General features: G+C 50.0%; 1 protein-coding gene across 1 annotated transcript in view; it reads right to left on the bottom strand.

Moving 5' to 3' along the window:
- The window catches only part of Cacng5 (calcium voltage-gated channel auxiliary subunit gamma 5), a 51,218-nt gene extending 31,401 nt beyond the window's left edge, over positions 1-19,817 (bottom strand). Inside the window, exon 1 of the mRNA XM_004655130.2 lies at positions 19,721-19,817. The gene's annotated coding sequence lies outside the window, so the exon portion shown is untranslated. The remainder of the gene's footprint in view (positions 1-19,720) is intronic.
- Positions 19,818-23,129: the final 3,312 nt, after the last annotated feature.

Raw genomic sequence — 23,129 nt, 5'->3', positions numbered from 1 at the left:
ACTAAGTTAATGTCAAAGTCCTGGAGGTGGTGATGTGCTATGATTTTGCAAGATGCTACCTGCCTTTGGGGGAACTTGAGGGGAAAAAAGGGATCTCTGTATGTGTATTGTAACTCCAAGCGTACCTACAATGATCTCAAAGGAAAAGGTTTAATTAAAAAAAAAGTCATCTGTGACATGATAGCTGTCACACTCTGCTGGCAGAACAGGAAACAGAAGAACTCTTTTGCAAAGAGATTAGGTTGACTTTAAGCAGTTTCTTTCTTACACACACACACACACACACACACACACACTATTGATTGATTGATTGATGCAGCGTGTGTGTGTATGGGCAAGTCAGGGTCTCTTGCTGCTGGAAGCAAACGCCATAGGCTCGCACCACTTCTTGCACCTGGCTTTACGTGGGTGCTGGGAAACACAATCTAACCAGCAAGCTGTACAGGCAAGCATCTTAACTGCCAAGCCATCTTACACAGCCCCAGAGCATTTTCATTTCTTTTGGTCCCACCAATTCTATTTCTGTAAATTGCTTCCAAGGAAATAAATACAAATATGAGTACTAAACACAGAATGTTTACACACTGTTGGTTTTAATAGTGAAATGTTTTCTTTTTTTTTTTCGAGGTAGGGTCTCACTCTATCCCAGGCTGACCTGGAAATCACTCTGTAGTCTCAGGGTGGCCTCGAACTCATGGCAATCCTCCTACCTCTGCCTCCCGAGTGCTGGGATTCAAGGCGTGCGCTACCATGCCCAGCATAAAATGCTTTTCTGTAAGGGAAATTATTATGAAGTCTGGCTTTATTCACTCTGTGGGCTGTTATATAGTCACTCATGGCTCAATGCTAGTAAGATAATGTTAAACAACAAAAACACAGCACACTGCTTCATCAATACTTTGCTTGCTAATTTGTTTAAAAAAAACCTTTACCATGTGGGTTGATGAATATAAAAGTTTGGATATTTCATTGTTTTGATAGTATTGTTATGAGTGAGTTCATTAGCTCTTTGTGCTTTATTGATTTCTTTCCCCTGGTTTTGTTTAATAAATAGCCCTGACTTCTTCAAATGACATAATGATCTTTCCCATTTTAAATTAGCTGGGCCCTGTTGCTCAAAGACAATGTTCAACCCAGGAATGGGGCAGGAAGCTGACTTGCCTGCTGCTGGCAGAATATGGTGGTACAAGTTGGTCTCCTGAGGTGCCAGGAGGCACAGATGGCATTGTCAGAGTTCCTCATTTATATTCATCGTAATGGATGATATGGTAGCTCATCTTCTTCTCATCTTGCATTTTCACAATTGCAAGTGATATAAAGTCCAGTCATATGTCTGTTTTGTTTTCTGTGAAATGTTTGTTCATGTGTTTTCTCCCTTTTTTTCTTATTGAGTTCTTCATCTTTTTTTTTTACTAATTCATAAGGATTCTGAAGGCAGTCCAGATATTATATTTTGCTATACTTATATGCTGAAACAGTTTCTTCAACCCCGCAGCTTGTGGGAAATGCTTAACTTTGAACATCTTGCACTTTTGTGTATTGTGTAATGACTTTTGTGCATTGATTTTGTATCACTGCTGAACCAGATTCACTTGAATTTTCCATGTAATCAACATAGAGTCTGTGCATGTGAACAGTTTTGTAGTTTTTATTCCAGTTCTTATACTTCATGTTTCTTTTTCCCATTTTGGTGCACTGTGTAGGACTTTTGAGACATATAACAGAATTAGGAAAAGATGGTTGTCACATTTTTTGGGGGGGGTGTGGGTGTGTAATATGTGGGGTGTGTGTTTGTGTTGCATGCACATATGTATAGAGATGCAAGTGCCTCATGTACATGATGTGGAAGGTGCAGGAAGATGTCCAGTGACTAACTGCTCTTCTGTCTTATTTCCTTGAGATAGAGTCTCTCTCTGAATCTGGAGCTTCCTGTTTTCTTGGTTAGAGTGGCTGACCAAGGAACCTCAGTGATCCTCCTTGTTTCTGCCCTTAGGGTGGAGGTTACAGGCATGCATAACCTTGTACATGTGTGCTGAGAATTAAACTTAGGCACTCACCCTTGCACAGCCAATGCTCTTTTCTACTGAGCCATTGCCCCAATCCAGATCCTAGCATTATATCATTGACTATGATATTGGTCAAAAATATAGCTCTATAAAGAGAAATTTCTTGATTACTGCTAGTTCACTAACAGATTTTTAAAAAATATTCAGATATATGTTACAACATGTTGATTTTTGTCATTTTTTTTGTATTGTTTGAGAGAACATGTCTATTTTCCCTCCTTTGACCTAATTAATGAGGTAATTATGTTAACAGATTTTCTAACATTAAGCCACTCTTGCATTACTGGGATATAGCTTTCTGTTGTCTCAGATATACATGTGTGCATTTACATGTAATATAAGCTTTATGACATTTGCATTTATATCAATAAGTAAGAGTGATCCGTAATTTTGCTACCGTTCTGTTTGGTGGCACCATTGTAGAGATGTCACTATAGTCACGCTGGTATGACTAAAATGAAAAATACTGGCTATATTCAGTGTTGGGGAGGACCTGGAGCAACTGGGGGTTCTAGTACATTCGGGATCTGTGGGAAGGATGGGTGGATATAAAATGCAATGAGAAGTTCAGAAGGCAGGTTGGTAGCTTCTTTGGCCACACAGACAAGCACTTCCACTTCTGGATGCAGCTCTAAGACAAGTGAAAACATGCATTGTACAAGCTGTACTTGAGCGTGGCTTGACTGGGAAGCATGCTAACCTGTCAACAACATACAGGTGGAAACTGCAAATGGATACGCGGCGGCGTCCGGAATGGAGGCCGGCAATGAAAAGCAGAAAGCGCCCGACACACCAGGCCCAGACAGAGCGTGACTCTCAAAAGCGTCATGCTGCAGAGCTGAGGCACAAGAGACGTCGTAGCGCACGGTCGCCTTTACGAAGAGCAAGCAGACGAGTGGTTGCTAGGGATGGGAAGATCGCCAGTAGGTGGGGAACCAGCTGTGAAGGGGCGCAAGGGAGTTCACTGCACGGCACGCCTGTAGCCAGTAATGTTGACTGTGTAGGAACCTTAAATGTTACATTAGCTTCCTCAGAAAGTCTGTATAGGACAGCAATGATCTGTTTCTAAGGTTTGCTAAAACTTGCCGTAAATTCCATGGGTCTACTCTGGGGTGTGACTATCATTTCTTTTTTCTTTAATGACTAGAACCTATTCAGGTCCTGTTTCTTGTCTTACTTTCCAGAATATTATTTTTTCACAAATTCACAATATTCTCTTGCATGCTAAAAAAAACAAAACTGGGGTTGGGGTGATGGTTCAGCAATCAAAGGCGCTTGCAACCGTGATCCTGATGCGGGTATGGCAATGGGAGGCGGAGCCAGGAGGGTCTGGAAGCACACTGGCTTGCTGCTCTGGTGCACCCAGCAGCGAAACAAGAGACGCTGTTTCAAAGAAGGCGGGAGGAGAGGACAGACACCTTGAGGTTGTCCTCTGACCTTCCTATACACGCTGTGGCATGTGCATGCCTGTACACACACATACGCACACGACATCAATAATAAAAGATAAAAAGCTCTTACTGGACATGTGGCTTTGCATCTTATTTCATTCCTAATTGTTTTACTTTCATTTCTTTAAAAATTTTCTCATATGACCACAGTTTGAGTTATTTTGTTCATCTGTTGAAAGAAACAACTGTAGATTTTGCTTTCTCTATTCGTTTGTTGGTGAGAAGCCATCCGCTCTGTCATTTAGATGTGGTTCCCAGTCCTTCTTCTATCTCCTAGATTATTTTACTTAAATATGTTTTTGTTCATTTTTTATTAATTTATTTGAGAGCAACAGACACAGAGAGAAAGACAGACAGAGGGAGAGAGAGAGAGAATGGGCACGCCAGGGCCTCCAGCCACTGCAAACGAACTCCAGATGCGTGCACCCCCTTGTGCATCTGGCTAACATGGGACCTGGGGAACCGAGCCTCGAACTGGGGTCCTTAGGCTTCACAGGTAAGCGCTTAACCACTAAGCCATCTCTCCAGCCCTCCTAGATTATTTTAAACTCAAGTTATGACAGTACGAATTTTTTATATTGTATTTTTCCAAGAGAGAGAGAAGAGACAGAGAGAAAGAAGAAACAGGCATCCTCGGGCCTCCAGCCACTGCAAATGAACTCCAGATGCATACACCACTGTGCATCTGGCTTTACGTGGGTACTGAGGAATCAAACTTGGGTCATTAGGCTTTAAGGGAGATAAAGAGAGGCAGATTATATATATATATCTCATGGGTCCTGGGGAATTTAACCTGGGTCCTTTGGCTTTGCAGGCAAGCGTCTTAACCGCTAAGCCACCTCTCCACTCCTTGACTCACTCTTTGCTGCTGTTTTTCTCACCTGTCATGGCAAAAGTGATGTCTAGCCTCTGCTCATGCCATACTTTCCCCTCAAGACTATACGCCAAAATAAAAATGTTCTTCTTATCAGCTGCTTTTGGTTGGGTGCTTTATCCCCTCAAAAAGAAAGGAATCACTACCTTGTCTCAAGGTAAGCTATGCCCTCGTGTGCATGTGACTTTCACTCTGAGCCCCTCTTCAGCAAGGCTTCCTCCCTGTGGGAACCCCACATGTCCTGTGGAAGATCCCTTGGAACCTTGTTTGAGTCTGACTCATTAGGGTGAGTAAGAGGTTCCATTAGTCTAAGCTCTAATTTTTATGTTAAATTCTTAGCTCCAGATCTTTCCTCACCATTACAAATTGAGACTCTGACCCAGTGGGTAACCCCATCTTCAAATTTAGGGTTATGTAGGAGACATCCCCATCAACTTTTCCAGATCATCAGGATGGCAATAAACATCCTTCTTGAGAGCTTCTTGGACTGGTAGTTGGCAAGTTTCTTACCTCCCATGCATGAAGGGTGCTAACTTCTGGCTTTTCCTAGACCCAAGGCCACAACTTCCTATCCCTGAGTTGGCAATAAAATTCTAAACATAAAGTCGGGTGTGGTGGCGCACGCCTTTAATCCCAGCACTTGGGAGGCAGAGGTAGGAGGATCGCCGTGAGTTCAAGGCCACCCTGAGACTCCATAGTGAATTCCAGGTCAGCCTGGGCTCGAGTGAGACCCTATCTTGAAAAAATAAATAAATTCTAAACATAAGGGCTGGAGAGATGACTTAGCAGTAAGGCGCTTGTCTGTGAAGCCTAAGGACTCATGTTTGACTCTCCAGGTCCCATGTAAGCCAGATGCACAGTGACACAAGGGGACGCACGTGTCTGGAGTTCGATTGCAGGGCTGGAGGCCCTGGTGTGCCCATTCTCTCTCTCTCTCTCTCTCTTGCATAAAAAGACAGTCTGTTGGGCTTGCCTCAAAAAAAAAAAAAAATTCCAAACATGAGTTACCATGGCCCATGTCTGGATCCAATGCCACTTCATTCTCTTTGTCATCCATTTATTTAAAAGTTATTTTATTTTATTTTTATTATTTTTTATTAACAACTTCCATGATTGTAAAAAATATCCCATGGTAATTCCCTTCCTCCCCCACTTTCCCCTTTGAAACGCTACTCTCCTTCATATCCCCTCCCCCTCTCAATCAGTCTCTCTACATCCATTTATATATGTGCTCAAGGCTCTGTGTTTGCGTTCCCTGGAGGTTCCTTCTTCCTAGTAAGTCAACTGTGCAGTTCAAGACCTTCTTAGGAGCCTACAGCTGGACAGCATGTGTTAGCTGAGCTTATCCTGGTGTTCAAGCTAGAAGCCCCTAATTTGGCACCTACTTTTCTTCCCTATCTTTCCTAGGCATGGTACTGGACCACTCTGTCACCGCTGCCCTGCATGATGGGATGAAGGAGAGAAAATTTCCCTTTCGGTTTTTTTCCTGTATTTCCCAACGTGCTCTAATGAACACAACTTATTTCTCAATTGCGTTTGTGCCCATGCACACCTGCAGGTGTGTGAGTTATAATATAGCAATGTTTACTTTAATTTTCATTAGTTTTAAGTTGAATTGAAAAAGGAGCAAAAGATGGCCTTTATCTAAAGGACGGCAGGACCAGTCCTCGACGGTCGTGGACGAGCTCACTGAGCTCCTGCCCCACTGCTCCACAGAACACAGACAGACCTTCAGTCATGACCCTGTAAACAGTACAGTTATTCACAGGACATCAGCAGGGTGTGAGCTGGTATTGGTGTTGTAGAGATGACTTTAAGCACACGGGAGGCCGTGGGCAGGTTCAGTGTAAATTCTCTACCGCTATACACAACAGGCTTGAGCACTCTGGGATTTAGGTAAATGTGGGGTTCCGGGAACCATACCAGATACTGAGGGACTGCTGTGTTTATTTGTGAAAGCAGAGGTGGCTGAGAGTAAGTTCCTCCCCTCTCCCCAGGACGTTCCCCCTCTTTCATCCCGGGGCATCAGCTGGCCCGCCCCAGGCTTTGCTGCGCTCTATTTCTGCTTCCCTGTTTTGCGGGGCCCCATATACTCCGCTATGCAGGGTGCTCAGTTCCGGAGCTGCATGGACAAGGGACCTCAGTCTGGAAATGCCCAGGTCACAAAGAAGGCCACGAATGGGTTCCTCAAGACCCACCCACCTCAATTTTAGTGCAAAGCCTAGAGAGAAAGGAAGGGGACAGCCTACCACGGAAGACAGCAGCAGCTCCTGGGAAGGGCGAGCTGGACATCTGCTTGAAGCCAGTCCTCGAGAGCGCTGTGGATGGGCTCTCAGTAGTTTCCTCACCTCTGACTTGATTATGGTCCCCTGACTCAGCTTGGGATTGGCCCGGCTGTGAGCTCTGCTGGGGCTCATGTCCTCCAGGAATGGCACTTGGGATTTTTTTTCAGTGCTGAGGATAGAATTTTGGACCCTGTGCATGCTAAGCCAGTGCTCTACCACTTAGCCATATCCCCACTGATCTTTAATCAACAGGGCTTAAATAGTTCTTCCTCCTCCTCCTCCTCCTCTTCTTCTTCCTATTCCTCTTCTTCTTTTTTTGGTTTTTCAAAGTAGGGTCTCACTCTAGCTCAGATTGACCTGGAATTCACTATGTAGTGTCAGGGTGGCCTCAAACTCATAGCAATCTTCCTACCTCTGCCTCCCATGTGCTGGGATGAAAGGAGTGCGCCACCACGCCTGGCTTCTTCTTTTTTATTTTATTTTTTAAAATATTTTGTTTTTATTTATTTATTTGAGAGCGACAGAGAGAGAGAGAGAGAGGGAGAGAGAATGGGCACGCCAGGCCTCTAGCCACTGCAAATGAACTCCAGATGCATGCACCCTCTTGTGCATTTGGGTAACGTGGGCCCTGGGGAGCCAAGCCTCGAACCAGGGTCCTTAGGCTTCACAGGCAAGTGCTTAACCGCTAAGCCATCTCTCCAGCCTGCTTCTTCTTTTTTAAATGTGTGTGCATGCATGTACATGTGTGCGTGTTTGGGCACTCACAACCATTTTGTGTGTGTGTGTCTGTGTGTGTGTGTGCGTGCATGTAGGCCAAAGGACAACCATGCATGTCATTTCTCAGGAATGTCATTTAATTCTTTTTTGAGACAGGGTCCCTCATTGGTCTGGAACTTGCCTAATTAGGACAGTAAGTCCCAGGGATCCTCCTGTCTCTGCCTCTCCAGTCCTGATTTTAGAGGCATGTAGGCATGTTTGACTATATCCAGAAGTTTTATATAGGTTCTGGGGATAGAACTCAGGTCCTTGTGCCCACAAGCCAAGTACTTTACTGTTTGAGCTATTGCCCTGACCCTTTCTTCATTTCACTTTGTGATTATTTTGTTTCTTCGCTTTTTTCTGCATGTGTATATGTGTGTTGCGTGTGAATGTGTGCATGCCCATGTGTGAGTGCATGTGGAGGCTAGAGATAGACTTTGGGTGTCTTGCCTGATCACTCTCCACCTTAATTCATTGAGACCAGGTCTCTTGCTGAACCTAGGGCTCACCAACAAATGGGGCTGACTGACCAGCGGACCCCAGGGATTGTCAGTCTCTGCCTCCCAGGGCTGGGATTGTGGGTGCATGCCACGATGCCTGGAATTTCATGTGGATTCTGGCTTTCTGAACCTAGGTCCTCATGCCTGCACAGCAAGCACTCTACCCACTGAATAAGTTTCACAGCTCCACTGGACACACCTTAACTTTCACTGTGATCTAAATTGTGTCCTCTGGCCATCTGACCCCACAGAGGCGATATATTGGGAAACCCAGAAAAGCCATCAATCAAGATAGGAAACCAAGCAGCGGTGTTTGCTGACCAACTACGTTGACTTGACTCCAGTTTTACCAAGGGCATTTATATGGATATGTGACCTCACTGGCTTCTTTGACCAAGCTTATGGGAATGATATTATGCATGATATAATTCATCTTATGAGACAGAGAACACAGGCAGAAGGTGGTGCCCTGCTTTGGGAGACTAGGACAGGATTTGAACTTGGGTGTGGTCCTCCAAAGAGGCAAGGGTTTTCCCCAGGCAAACCCCAGAATGAAGTCTAAGGGCCACTCAGCCAGGAAGTACAACCCCCGCTGGTAATGGGGCTTGGGGGGAACCTCAAACCGAGGGGTTCTTTGGCCATACTGGATTTACCCTCTCAAGGGCAGGGTGAGACAAGGCCACTGCTGCTTCCGATGTTCCTTCCCATTTTCACAGGCCCAGTTCCATCTGGACAGCTCCCAGCCACCTCCCCGGCCTGCCCAGCATCACTCCCTGGGCACTTTGGATGATGAGTGTCCCATCCTGTCCACAGTGATGCATCTATCAAGAGTCATTCCCATTCAAAGGGAAGAGGGAGGGATGGAGGAGACGAGTAACAGAGATGATGGCTCTGTCCTGTACCTCTCCACTCTAGTCCCTCTGCGGAGGCAGCAGGAAAGCAAAATAAAGCTGGCTGCGGGTTTGATATTAATTGATCTTGAAGCTGAGTGAACCCAGCAGAGCTCCCTTAATGGCAAGCCATTGCCTGCTGGCACTGGGGTTGACAAGTTCTCAATCCATGTGCACAAGCAACTGTGCTGCCTGCCCTCTGTGCCACCTCCTCCTACTCCCAGCGCCAGGGCTTAGTCAGTAGAGCCCAGACAACAGGCATGTGTATTTGCAGGGGTCACCGGGAGGGAGGCCGAGGCAGCACCGTGACTTCAGGCTCACCTCCCGGCCAGGTGAGATTTCCTACCTGCTCCAGGACCAAAATGACTTCGAAGCTTGGCTGCAGATGGCGTTATCAAGCACTAGCACTTCAGCCTGAATGCAACTGGGTCAGTGAGGACAGCGACAGCACCCGCATGAGGGGCTTCGTGTCCAGGAGCTAGTCTACATCTGGCACTGCCATCGGTTGCTGTGGCCTCTCCCTCATGTGCTGACAGTTTGCCAGCTCGGCGCTCTGGCTGGCGCACAGGCCCTCCACCTCCTCCCCGGGAACGGGCACCGGTGCTCGCGGGTGAGTAGGAAGGTGTCAACGAGGGCAGAAGAGAGGGTGGACCTCCACTGCTTCCTACCTTGTGCTGGCTTGTGAATCGGAGGACGCGGGCTGGGACGGTGGGGCGGGCGCCTATGCTCATTCCCAGCCTGGCGCCCTGTCATTTGTGTCTTCAGGGAACAATCAATGCAGGTGACACAGACCTGCCCAGTTCAACTTCATACCTGGAGCGGTGTCGTGAGACATCATACAGAGTAACATGTTCTCACTCAAGGGCATTGTGAGTTCCAATCCCAGCTCCATCATTTACCAGCTGAGTGACCTTGCCTAAGGTCCTTTCACATCTCCGTATCTTACTTGCTACATTTGTACATGGGTAATAAAGATGGAACCCCCTTCATGGAGTTGCATACAGTGCTCAGTTCTGGGCCTAGAACAGGGGTTCCCTAGCCAGGCATGCTCTGATTACAACTATAGGAGTTACATCAATGCAGACCAGTGCTGGGATCAGGGTGGGCACAAGCAGGCCCTCTGCATCTGCTGGTGGGTGGGACTCCTGTTACGAGTGCTGTTGCTCTCTGAAGACAAAGGGTTCTAGCAACACCTTCCCCTACAACTGCTGTAGCTGGGAAAGGCTCTATGGGGAACAACGGCCCCAGACCCTGGCCTGGAGCTCAGTAGGTAGCCAAACAATCAGCTGTGGCAGGTGTGGTGAGAATGAGTGAGGGGCTGAAGACCAGGACCCCTTGTGTTGGGCAGCCATTCTGCAGGCATCTGGCATCAGGAGGCAGCAGACTCGGGATGGGGAGGGCAGCAAGATGGGACCAAAGATCCTGTCCTCTCGGAAAGCTGCATCCCTGTGTCGACCTCTCACTCAGCCCTCCCGGGGACTCTGGCAAGACCGCCTGCCTTTCCTCACTTCCCTGAACCAGACTCAGACAGCTTGGGTGTCACTAGCTTGAGGGCACAGGCAGTGAGAGGTGCTTGGGTCTGTCCTGGCTGCTACTTCTTTATGAAAATTTAATTTACTTTAATCTAATTGGGATTGTGTGTGTTGTGTGGGTATGTGTGTGCTTGTGTACATGTATGAACGTTTATGTGGGTGTCTTCCTCTATTGCTTTTCCACCTTTTTTAAAAATATTTATTTATTTGAGAACGACAGACACAGAGAGAAAGACAAATAGAGGGAGAGAGAGAGAATGGGCGCGCCAGGGCTTCCAGCCTCTGCAAACGAACTCCAGACGCGTGCGCCCCCTTGTGCATCTGGCTAACGTGGGACCTGGGGAACCGAGCCTCGAACCGGGGTCCTTAGGCTTCACAGGCAAGCGCTTAACCGCTAAGCCATCTCTCCAGCCCCACCTTTTTTTTTTTTATGAGAAACACCTTCTTATTGAACCTGGAACCCATCAATCTAGCTTGACAAGCTAGCTAGAAAGCCCCAGGGATGCTCCTATCTCTACCTCCTCAATGCGGGCATTACAGACACATGGCACCATGTCTGGCTTTTTTACGTGGGTGCTGGGGATTTGAATTCAGGTCCTCATGCTTACACTACAAACACTTTACCTACTGAGCCACCTTCTTAGCTTCTGTGACCACAAAGCTCATGGTGGCTCCTTACTTAGCACCACCTGGATAGGAGCTGTGGCCAAGAGAGGTCAGCCTGTGGGGTCTGGGTGGTGAGGCTTGACTCTAGGGCAAAGGTCAAGACTACTGTAAGTGTGGGTGATCTCGAGTAGGGAGAGCAATTCTGTTGTCCTGAGGCAGAAAGTAAGAAAACAGACATTTTCTATGCAGAGTATGTCTCAGTGTGTGTGTGGAGGGGTGCTTATTCATGCTCTTCTGAAAAATAACCTCCCCAGGGAGCAGAGGAGGGTCACTTGGCCAAATTTCTCAAGGCCCACCTCTGCTAGGGCACTGGGCTCCATCAGCGAGGCACTGTGTATCCTGTCTTGGGTGCCTGGCATGCCCCTTCTGCAAAACTGGACAAGGTCAGCCCGACCTCTTCAGCCTTCTGAGTTGAGGAAGTTTATATGAAGGTCACTAGCCAAGGAATAACCACCAGTTTTGAGGCTTTGCAGGAAGTCTTCTTCTTCTAGGGCTCTGTCTGGGTGTGGAGGTAGGTGTTGAATGACCTAGTACTTGAGAAAGGTGCTGGTTTTGCTCACTCAACACTAACTGCCCCATGAGGACCAGAATGTTTTGGAACCATCCTCATGGAGCCTCTACATGGAGGACATTTCTATCAGGTACACAGTCCCGGGAGACACTGTGGGACAGGGGAGTGGCAGGTACAGCCAGGAACTAAGATCTGAATGGTGCTGCTCCTGGCTTTTACTTCTGACCCTGTCTACCAAGAGCCATGGAGGACAGCAGGTCAGCTGTGCAGAGTTCCTGAACCCTGACTCTGGCTCAGCCACCAAGTATCTGGGTGGTCATGGGCAAATTGCTTAACTGCTCTGAGCTTCCATAAAAGATTGGTTAGTTTACTTTAAAAGGTTATGGAAACTATGTTTTAGTGAGGATGTGAGGAAATTAAAACTCTCATGCTTTGCTGGTAAGATTGCAAAATGGTGTGGCCACAGTGGAGGGCAATTTGATGAGGCTGCAGTAAGATATACAGAGTTACCATATGATCTACTAATTGTGCTTCTAGAGAAATAGCCAAGAGAATTGAAGGCAGGTGTTCAGACCAATAGTTGCACATGGAGGTTCAAGACAGCATTATTCACAATGGTCAAAAGGTGAAAACACTCCCACATCCACCGGAAGATGACTCAACAAACACCATGGTCCATTGAGACACAGTGGGAGAGCACTTGGCCATCAAAGGGAGGGAATCTTGACACTTGTTCCAGAGTGGATTAACCTTGAAAACATGACGTAATATGAAAGAAGTCAGATACATATTGTATGCTTGTGATTCCATGTATATGAAATAGCTCAAAAGGCAACGTCACAGGTACAGGAAAGAGAATGGTAATTAAAACCAGAGTCTCAGGGCCAGGAAGGTACAGAATGGTTGCTTACTGGGGTGCATATCCTTTTGGGGTGATAATGGTAGCAGGTATGGCTGTACTATATTTGGTCATGAAATGCCATGGAAATGTACACTTTAAGATGGTTCAAATGGTGGACTGTCTGTGGATTGCACCTGCTGCATAGCCATTTCCTCTGAATTTCCTCCTACAGGAAGGGACAGACCAATAAGACACAGTAAGCTAACAAAACTTAGAAGGCTCAAAAATCTCAGTGAGTTACAAGATTCACAAGTCTCTCTCCACAGTTCTTTATTTTTTTCCCCTTAACTGTTTTGTGTTTGTGATGTGTGCATGTGTGTCTATGTGTTTGCATGTATGTACTTGTATGGACAGAGCAGAGAACAACTTCAGGTGTTGTTTCTTACATATGCTACCCTTTTCTTTTTGAGACAAGGACACTCTTATTGGCTTGTGCTCACCAATTAAGCCAAATTGGCTGGCCAGCGATCTACCTGTCTCCATCTCCCCAGCATTGGGATTACAGGCACACACCACCAAGCCCAGCATTTTAGATGGTTTCTGGGGATCAAACTCAGGTCCTCATGCTTATATTTTACTGACCAAGCTATGACCCCAGCCACCAAGGTTATACAAACCATAACAACCACAGAGGGGGAGGACACTCTTCCGTGGATCTGTCTGCAAGTTGTGCAGAGTGCTCCTGGGGATGAAGCTTTCATGAGACATCACCCATGTTGGGGTGGGCTTTCCAGTGATACAGCTGTTTTTGTCACTCATTGTGAGGGTTTCATTGATTGTTATTTTGACAGAATCCAGAATCATATACAAAAGGATTATATAGATTTTGTTAGCCTTCAAGCAGGTCTGTGAGAGATTATCTTGATTAGATTACAAAAGTAGGGTGGGAAGACCCATCTTAACCATGGACAGCACCATTCCAAGGGCTGGAGACAGTGGGCTGAGCACCAGCACCCGTCACCCCTCTGCTTCTTCACTATGCTGACTGTGACCAGCTGCCTCCGCCTCCTGCCCCCACGCCTTCCCTGCCATGGTTGGACTGTAACCTCGAACTGCATACTGAAATAAGCCCTTCCCACTTAAACTGATTTTTGTCCAGTATTGTCCCAGCTACAAGAAAATAACCCATATACCCATGCCACTATGTTATCCCAATAAATTTACTGTTTCACTAAACTAGCCTTGGATGGGACTGTTCCTCTGTCCTTCCATTTGTGCACTATCTGGGGGTAAATAAATGGTTTGTGCAAGTCCCCCACAAAAGGTTTACACATCAATATTACAATATAAAATGCCTAAAGACTGCATGTGTTTCTGTGAAAAGAACACAATTCATCGCAATGTCAAAGGCACACAGCAAGTGTATGCATATAAGAAATGGAAGAAAGAGGTTCTGAGGCACAGGAGGAGACTAGAAGTCAAGTGCTCAGCACAGGGTGAGGCACTAGCTGCTTGTGGGGGTTTGGATCAGATGTCCCCGGTGATCACGTGTGTTCTGAATGCTCAGTTCCCAGCTGGCGGTAGTTTGGGAGGTGGGCCTTGCTGGAGAAGGTGTATTGCTGGGGGCAGGTCTCGGGTGTTACAGCCCAGCCTAGTTTCTGCACTTAACTGACCCGACCACCTCTGTGCTGAGGTGGAGGGGTGATGCCCAGCTGTCTGCTCCTGCTGTGCCTTCCCTCTCCGTGAAAGTGTGAGCCACAGCAATCACGTTCCTTCCACAAGCTGCTTCTGCTTGGGCATTTTTCCCCCGGGGACAAGAAAGTAACTGCTGTGGGCAGTGCTGGGCCAAGCGGGCAGTGACACAAGAGGGAAGGATGTCACTGAAGTACAGGGGACAGTTCGGACCACCTGGAAGAGCTTTCTGGAGGAAGTAGCATCTCCATGGGGTCCCTTGCCTCACATAGTTTCTGGCTGAAGAGTTTTTGTTTCTGATGAAAGAGAGAATTTCCCAAGAGTCAATCCCTCTGCTAGATATTTTGTTACATTCTCTTTTTACAAATTTCAGGGGATCAGAAAGCCTAAGAAACCTCTTGGGTTCAAAACCTGGCTCTACTGCTTTTCAGCTGGGTCAGGCGGGACCCTGTCTCTGATACGCATCACTTGGTTCATAAGGGCCTACGGCGGTGGCGCTTCAGCTGAGGCGGACTTCTGCACGGGGCAGCAGAGGGTTAGGAATGAGCTGCCGCTGGCAGCCCTGCTCAACCGTGTGACCTTCTGCTTTGATTCAGGCATCGCTCCCAGGAAAGGCCAGGGCAGCATCATTAGAGGGAGTGACAGGCCAGACCTGAAGACCCAGGGGAATAACTGACTCACAAAGGGCAAGCTACCCCTTGGACCTCTGAGTCTCGGACTCATGTCCTGACCTCCTGGGGCACCAGTCTCTGACCTCAGCAGATGGCTCTGCTGCAGATCAGTGAATACGGAGACAGAACACGAGCCATGGCGAAAGGCGCAGGAGGCGTAGCCTGGATCCCGGCTCGTGGCAGCTGTGCATAGTGGCCCGGCAGGCTGCACGTGATCGCTGAGGGCAGGCACCCAACAACAACGACAAGTACCCAACAAGAACAAGTCACAGTTTTGGAGAAAACATCAACTCCAAGAGATGTCTGACTAACCATCTAAGGCTATGCCTAGCCATTGGAGGACTGAGTTGAGCTGTGAACTCAGATCTGCCTAGCTCCAGAGCGCATAGAGATAGAGGGGGCTGCCCAAGTTCATGCCCAAATTCACGTTCCCTCTGCACCTCCCCAGTTCCTTTGCCTTGACTTCATTCTTTTTTTTTTTTCATGGAAACAGCAAATGAAGAAATACTACTCACCTCTGTGGAGGTGAGCCAAAGGCATTCGGGGTAGTGTTGGCATCCAGCAAGGCTTGAGTGCTCAGAGAGTAAGCTCATGCAGTGGGGACTATCAGAATCTATCCCCCAGCCCCCGCCCCACCCCCCGCTCCAGTCCCCTAGCCCCAGACAGCTCCGCCTCAGCCTCCCCCACCCCTTCCCACTGCTGCTGCTGTCTGCTGCTGGGCAGGCAGGGTCCCCAGATCTTTGCATACCTCCCTCCCTCTCCTGTTCCCCCTCTGCGGAAGAAACGTCACCTGCTCAGTGAGTTCCCTTTTGAAAATGGCAGTCCCACCTCACCCACACGCTCCAGACTCCCACCCCACTGTGTTTCCAGCGTCCGCACCACGCAGTCCACCGTGCGTGCGCTTTATTGCTTTCGCGGATCTCCCGCTCAGCTCGCTCTCTAGAACACTGCTCCCAAGGGAGCAGCATTGATTTTTTTTTTTTTTCAGTTTTATTCTTAGCTAGATCCCCAGTGATTCACAACAGCAGTGATTCTTGCTCCCAAGGGGACATCACGCAACGTCTGGGCACAGCCAGGTGTGTGTATATGTGGGTGCTACTGGTATCTGCTGTGTGGAGACCAGGGATGTCATGCCCAGGTTAGCCTCCTTGTCACCAAACACAAGAGCGTCCAGCCCTGAATGCCAAGGGAACCACAGTACCCCTGTCACTTAGCTCCGTAGTTGGCATATGAATCATTGCTGCTCAAAAATGTTTGTTATGGAAGAACGAAGTGATGTGTGTCATGATCACTATCATTTAACAACAGCTAACCAAGAACAACCCTTAAGAATGATAGGCCCAGGCCGGCTCCGTGGGCAAAGGCACTTATTGTGCAAGTGAGGTGACTTGAGTTCTGAAAAGAACCCACATCAAGCCAGACGTGGCAGCATGCGTCTGTAATTCCAGTGTGTCTACAGACAGATGGGAGACAGAGACAGGAGACTCCTGAAGGCTCACGGGCCAGCCAGCCTGGCAAACGCAGCAGTGAGTGATGAGAGTTCCTGCCTCACGTGAAGTGGAAGTTGAGGATGGACACCCAAGTTTGTCCTGTGGCCTCCACTTGTGCACCATCACACACACACACACACACACACACACACGGATTTAAATACAAGAAGAAAGAATGGTGGCCCTTTGGGAGGTTAAGGCTCATAAGACACATGTTCGGGACCTGTTGTGTCTCTGGTCTGGGCTCTGCCCTCTGGGATATTTAGTGCCCATCCCAAGAACCATCACAACCTGTAGGACTGGTCCACATCGACAGACACTCCAAGAGGCCAAGAGGTACTTGCCTACCCCTCCCGCACTGAGCATGGCCCATGGGTTTTCTCGCCAGGTCCTTCCAGCCCCTCAGCATGCCCCAAAATTACAAAACTAAGAACCCCCACAAACCAACAGGGTGACCCCAGCAGGATGACCTGTGCATGTTCAGCCTCGCTCGGCCCAGGCGCCACGTGGACCTGAATGAACTACATAGGTGACCTGACGGATGTGGGGCATCAGGCAGGCATAGGTATAAAAACCTCCACTGGCCCAGCACAGCCCGGGCTTGGGATACTTCCTCCATTTTGCTGACCTAACAAGCTGACACTGACAATTTAAAGAGATGTAGCCTAGACACCAACTGCAGGGAGTGCCTCCCATAGAACACAGGGGCTGTCCATCTCCTGGGACCAAGGCTGTGTGCTAAGGGAAGGGAGAGGCCCAAGAGAGAAGGATGGGGGGGTTTCCTCTCACCTCCCATACGGCTGACAGTTCCTCCCAGCCACCACCACCTCCCACCTGCTTCCTGAGAAGGCGCTTACCCAGGAATCCCACAGAGAATTCCCATTAACGTTGGCTACCTCCCTACCTGCCGCGTTCCTGCGCCCTCCCCACAACCCTTTCTCCTCCGTCGGTTCTGGGCCTTTCTTTGCAGAACTATGTTCTCTCTCCCACACCTCCACCTCAGGCTCAGCTCACCTTCCCTCCTCTCTGTTCTCCTGTCTTCTCCCTCTTTTCTCAAAGGTTCTGAAAGTTCTAAGCAAGTCATGGATGCTAAGGTTTAGCAGCTGACATAAGCAGGTTCTAGGCCATGAGCCAGAAGAATGAGTCTCTCATGGTGGAATATTGAGCATCATACAGTTAGGGTTGGTGTGGGGGAGGGTGATACTTGACGGGCAGGGGACTTAGTGCCCCTAATTCACATGTAGCTGACTGACAGGGTATAAGATTAGATTATAGGAAGGATGACAGGACATGTGCCAAATGACCACATGGCAAGGAGCCAGGAATCTGTACAGGACAGGCCCTGATGTCACAGCTAGCTGCCTAGGGATGGCCGTTCCAGCTCCTCCCCGCCCCCACCCCCAGGCAGAGGAAGGGCTCAGTGATGACTGGGCTACAGCACCCTCATCCTCTGTCTCTGGGAATCCGTACCCAATCGGTGACAATCCTGCTACAAGACTCATGCCACTGCTCCCTCTCTGTGGATGCATGAGGTCTCCTCATGGCACGGTCATGGTACTCATGTCCAACGTCTGAGGAAGCAAAGGCACAATGACCAGCTCTGGACCCCTCCATGAACAGACACCGCCTTCTGTGACCTTATTTTGTTCTCACAATGGGAACTGAGCGGCAAGAGGTTCTGTGATTGACCAGTGTCACACAGCTGGTAAGCAGCTGGCTTTGGAGTCCATGTTTGGCACTACACCCCAGGGCTAGCCTCCTCCAGGTAAGTGCAAACAGTTCATCCACCAAGCTCGGGGACTGCATCCTCGGGCCATAAAACCCTGACACTCGGCTGCATAAGCTTGCCAGGGGAGCGGGGCTGGAAGTGGGGACCAGTGCAGTCCACTAGGATGCTGAGGGCCTCACATGACCCACAGCCCAGGCACAGCAGGGCCACCTCCCCTTCTTGTTTGTGTCCAGCGAGGTAATGAAACTCTCAACACATGCGGCCCTGGTGCTTTACCGCCTTCTGTGTGGCCAGGGGGTGGGGATGTGCCAAGTCCAGACACAGAGCTCACTGTGCATAGGCACGTTGGGCACAGGCACTGGGATGGGAATGCCCTCAGCACCCTCCAGCCACCAAGTCAGCCGAGAAGTCAGGGCTAGGGCTTCACAAGTAGCCAGAAGCCTGGCACGAGGGGTTGGCTAAAGGTCAGCACAGAGAGGCAACCGACCCAGCACTAAGAAGTCTGTGGTTCTGATGCCCCACAGCCAGGACATCAGACACAAACCAGCGCCTCGCCTCCTCACCAGGCCGATCCAGGCTGTTCATTCAAGTCCAGCAGTTTGTGGAGAGAGGGGCTTCGGCTTGAGATGGCCTGGGGGGGGGGGCCCTCATCTTCTGTTCTTTGGTCTCCACCCAGAGAAGAGCCAGGGCAGAACGAGAGCCAGCTCTGGTGGGCAGAAGGGGTGTGATGTCTGTCAAACTAGACAGACAGACAGACTCCTACTTGACTCTGTTCCTGATCATGCATCCTGCTCTCCTTGGCTCTGAGAATCCAGTGTGAAATGGGTAAATCCCTTCCCTTATCTGAACGAGAGCTTCTTGGTTCATAAAAAGGGACAACAGAGGGATGCCAGGGGACATTTGTGCACCATGGCAGGGTCTGGTGAGCCCACGTGGCTGTGCCCAGCAGTGAGAATACCAACCTCTTGTCTCCTCTGCCAGACCCTGGGCATAGCTTTCAAATCCCTTTGGGTCCCAGGAGGGGGCTAATTTGATTTCACTTTAAAATTTTTAACAAGGCATATTTTCATTAATTGCTAGAATAGGATTCAAGCGATCAGATCAAGTAATAAATGAGGGGTGTTTTGGAGTGATAGTGGAATTTTTGGGGGGCTGCTCCTGAGTTTGTTATCTCACACCAAGCACCTCTGTCCCCATCACCTCTTCCACCACCGACCTGTCTCAACTCCGCGGTTCCCCACAAAGCCCCTTCCTCCTGCCAACCTCCCGGGATAGCCTCCTGTCGCCTGGGCAGGAAGCTGCCCAGAGAGACACCAGATGGGTAACTCCAGGGCAAGTGCCAGCCGGTCCTCTGGGAACATGGGTCCCCTTCTCTCCAACACGCTGGGAGAAGTAGGGAGTTCAGCCAGTGGAGATCCGCAGCCCAGCTCAACAGGTGTCGGTGGGGTTTGCCCTTCTTGAATGTTCCTGGTCATTTCTACCTGACCCTCTCAAGTCCGTGGTGGGAAAGTCTGGCCTCAGCTTTGGAGTGGGCAAAAATCCCCAAGATTGTCTGCAAAGAGGGGGCGTCATAGCCCCTCACCCCTACACACACACACACACACACACACACACACACACACACACACACACACACACACACACACGTTCCAAGCTGCCCCGGGCTGGCCAGGCACAGTAGCCACGACACCGCGGGAGATCGTCGCCTCCCCGGAACCCCCAGAAGGGAAAAGCTCGGCTGTCCGGCTCGTCCCCGCTCTTACCTCCGGGTCGCGACCCTGCACCGGCGTCGGGGGTCCTCTGCAGGAGGAAGCGCGCTGGTGGCCCGCGCCTGTCCGGTCCCGTCCGTGCGCCGCTGCTCCGGAGCCGCTCTGCGCCAGAGACCGCGGCCGCCGGGCCCGCTGGAGCCGGGGCGGGGAGGGGCGGGGCCGGGGCGGGGCCTGGGCGGGGCATCTCCGCCCCGGGGCCAGGGCTGCAGGTGGGCCTGGGGACCGGATGGATGCATGCTGCCTGCCACCGGGAGGGGCAGACCCCTTGGAGTGGGAGAGGGTAGGCTTTGCAGACCTCACAGGGTGAGGTCGGGAATACTGTCTTGAGGATTTTCACTGACAGAGGCTTTTTAACAACTACTATTTGCTGAGTGAAAAAAAAAAACACCAAAAACCAAAAAAACGTGAGTATATATAGCTTGAGGGCAAAAGAAATTTGCCAAATACTGAGTCATTAGCAGTGATTGTATTTGCTCCAAACTGCAAGACAGCTGTCATACAGAAGTTGTATAAAACTCCCTATGTGACTAGAATCACCAGAAAATTGTCACTTATGGATGGGGTCACAAGCAACTGGGATAAAGGATATGTCAGGTTGGCATTCAGAGTGGACCTGAAGCCCCAGCTTTTCCTTTCTACCCCAGGCCCCCAGAATTCCTTGATGGAGAGGCCTTACCCCTCTGATAGATGTCCACATCCCTCACCTGGGCTGGGTGCCAACTGATGTCCAAAGTTCACTCCCCTTTATTCTTCCAGATGGGCCCATTCCTTCTGTCTGGCTTGTCCTCCTCCATTTGCAAACTCTAATACACTCCTCGGCATCTTTCACTTGCCCCCATTGGTCTATGAGTTCATTTTCTCCCTCCTCGTCTGGGCCCAGGAGCCTCTTGCTCAGCAGCCACCAGTGTGGCAATGAATGAGGAGTGGACTGACCATCTTCTCACCTGAGATACGAGAGCCTTAAAGGCGGCGGGCCCGGCACATGGTAAGTGCACAGGAGAATTTGGATGAATTTTCCCCAGGACTCAAGCTGCCAAGGAGGAAACTACCAAACAAAGCAAACGCCCGGTGAGGTGGATCCATGATATGTAGAGACAAACAAGCTGGGGTGGGGGCCAGGGGTGTGTCTTCTCAGGGTTGGAATTCATAGCCCCAGTGAGGGTCAGAGAGCCGGGAGCCACGTCTCTTCTGGGTAAGACCCCATCCCCAGGCATCTGAAGTGTGGGTGGCGTGTGTGTGGAGGGGAGAGGTGACCAGGCTTCCTGGGATAAGAGGGAAGTGAGGAGGGCGGGGGAGGGCATGTCCTCCTTTATGAGCTAGTGGAGGGACGCCAGATGCACAGACAGGTCCCCCTTCACCTGTGTGACACGATTCTCTGGTTCATCTTGCTATGTCCATGGTGAAACAATGGCTTAAATGGGTTCAGGAGATCCTCTTTAAAAGGGCAATGCGTTTACACTGATGCTCATGGCCTCCTCCCCAGTCTTCCCTGATGAGGAAGTGAGGGAGGCCTCAAGACACAGGGAGTTGAGAGGGAAGGAGTTGAGAGAGAAGGGACGACATAGGAGTGATGGCATGAAGTCTTCAACCTGGCTCCGCTCCTGGCTCGTGCTGTGACCGCAGACCGCCCCTCAGCCTCTCTGAGCTTTGCTCTTCTGAGGCCAGCCGCTTTTTTTGGGGGGGGGGGTGCCGCGGGCCGCTGCATGGCCGTCTCTGGGTGCTTGCCTTACAGCCAGATGTGCTTTAGACGCCTTGAAATTCTTAATGACTTTTGGTCCGGAGGCTGCAGCAATCTTTGCACCGGGCCCCTCACCGTCTCATAGCTGGAGCTGCAGGGGACCCCCGAGCTCTCCTGTGGCCGGGGTGCTTCCGAGGCCATGTTGGGTGTGACACCCGGCACGCCGGGCACAGAAGTCACTGTGTCTGGCGTGCGGATGAAGGAGAGCTCACCAGGTGGGGCGGGGAGCAGGAGAGTGTAGCCAGCGCAAGTCTTGGTCTGACGTCACCCAGGAAGATGCAAATGGCTCAGGGTCAGGTGGGCGGGGCAAGCGTGCAAGGGGCCACAGCAGACAGGCAGAGGGTAGGGGTCTTGTCCTTGGGCTAGGCGGCCTGTGAGCTGTGAGGCGAGGTGGCTGGCCCTGAGCAGGGCCTCCGTCCTTAGCCACAGTCCCTAGGAGCCTGCCACAGATGAGGACAGGCGGTGGATGGTGGGGGCGGGAGGCCTGCTCCGGGGCTGCCAATAAGGCGGGCTGGAAACGTTCCTGTAGACATAATGGGAAAATACTGTAGGTGTAAAAGCCGGCAGCTGTGCTTGGGGACTTGGGGACTCCAGACTTCATGCATAATGGAGCAGAGCTCCCTCCCTGGCTCTCCTTTTTCAAGCCTTTCAATAATTCATGTCTTTCCTGTTGGGTGAGGAGTTTTATAAAACGCTTGCTTTCTCTGAATCCAGAGTTGATCTGAACAAATCGGAGCGCTTCACACGTTAGGTCTTAATTAGAAACCTCCCCTCCCCCCCCCCCCGGCACACACATGCGCGCAGAGCGAACCTCGCGTGTGCAGCAAGGAAAAATGGCCAGTTGCGCCAGGGTGGGCAGAAGATCTTCCTGCCAGCCGCCTCCCAGTCCTAGGGAAGGGGCGGGGGTTGCGACAGATGTCACTTCCAGATAGAAGTTTTGTCACCTTCTTCTCCCTGCCTTTGGGACTGTGGAGACGAGGTGACAAGACGTTTTCTGTCACCTGAATCCCTATGTGATGGTGAGCAGTACAACTTCCTTGCTGACTTCTGACAGACGCATGTCATAAGCAGGAAAAGGAAAGTTGGTTGTTACCTCCACAGAGTGTAACCTGATCCACCTGACCTTCCTCTTCCTCTACACCTTCAAAATGCCTTTGGATGTCCCAGGGACCCAAACTCCAGGTCTCAGTGGGGCTTGGTACATATGTGGGACAGTCAGCACTGGACAGATATCCACACCTTCCACCGTGCTGGGCACATAGGGGAGCTTCGTTGATGCAGGTCAGTTTCCTAGTGGGCATGACCCCAGGGCATGCGGGTGGGTGTGCATGTGGGTAGGAAGGGGAGGGAAGAGGCCCAGTGGATATGGAGGAGCAAGGAGAGGCAAAAGGGGACCTCCATGGGGAGTGTCCCTGTAGAGGGTCGATTGATAACAATGGTATCTACCCCTATCACCATTCATGCCAATCACATGTACGGGTACTCATTCCCTGTGCTAATGTACTTGATTCTTCATCCAGCCCTATGAGACCCCATTTCTAGATGAGGAAATAGAGGTTTAAAGAGGCAGTTGGTCCTAAAGGTGGCCATATTCCAGTACTCAAAGGAGATTGGTAAATTCAGGCTCCATCCTCCTGGGCATCTCCCATGCTGAGTGAGAGTGAC

This window comes from Jaculus jaculus, chromosome 9 (genome assembly GCF_020740685.1).
Source record: "Jaculus jaculus isolate mJacJac1 chromosome 9, mJacJac1.mat.Y.cur, whole genome shotgun sequence".
NCBI classification, from domain to species: Eukaryota; Metazoa; Chordata; class Mammalia; order Rodentia; family Dipodidae; genus Jaculus; species Jaculus jaculus.
This window is presented reverse-complemented; position numbering and strand designations above follow the sequence as displayed.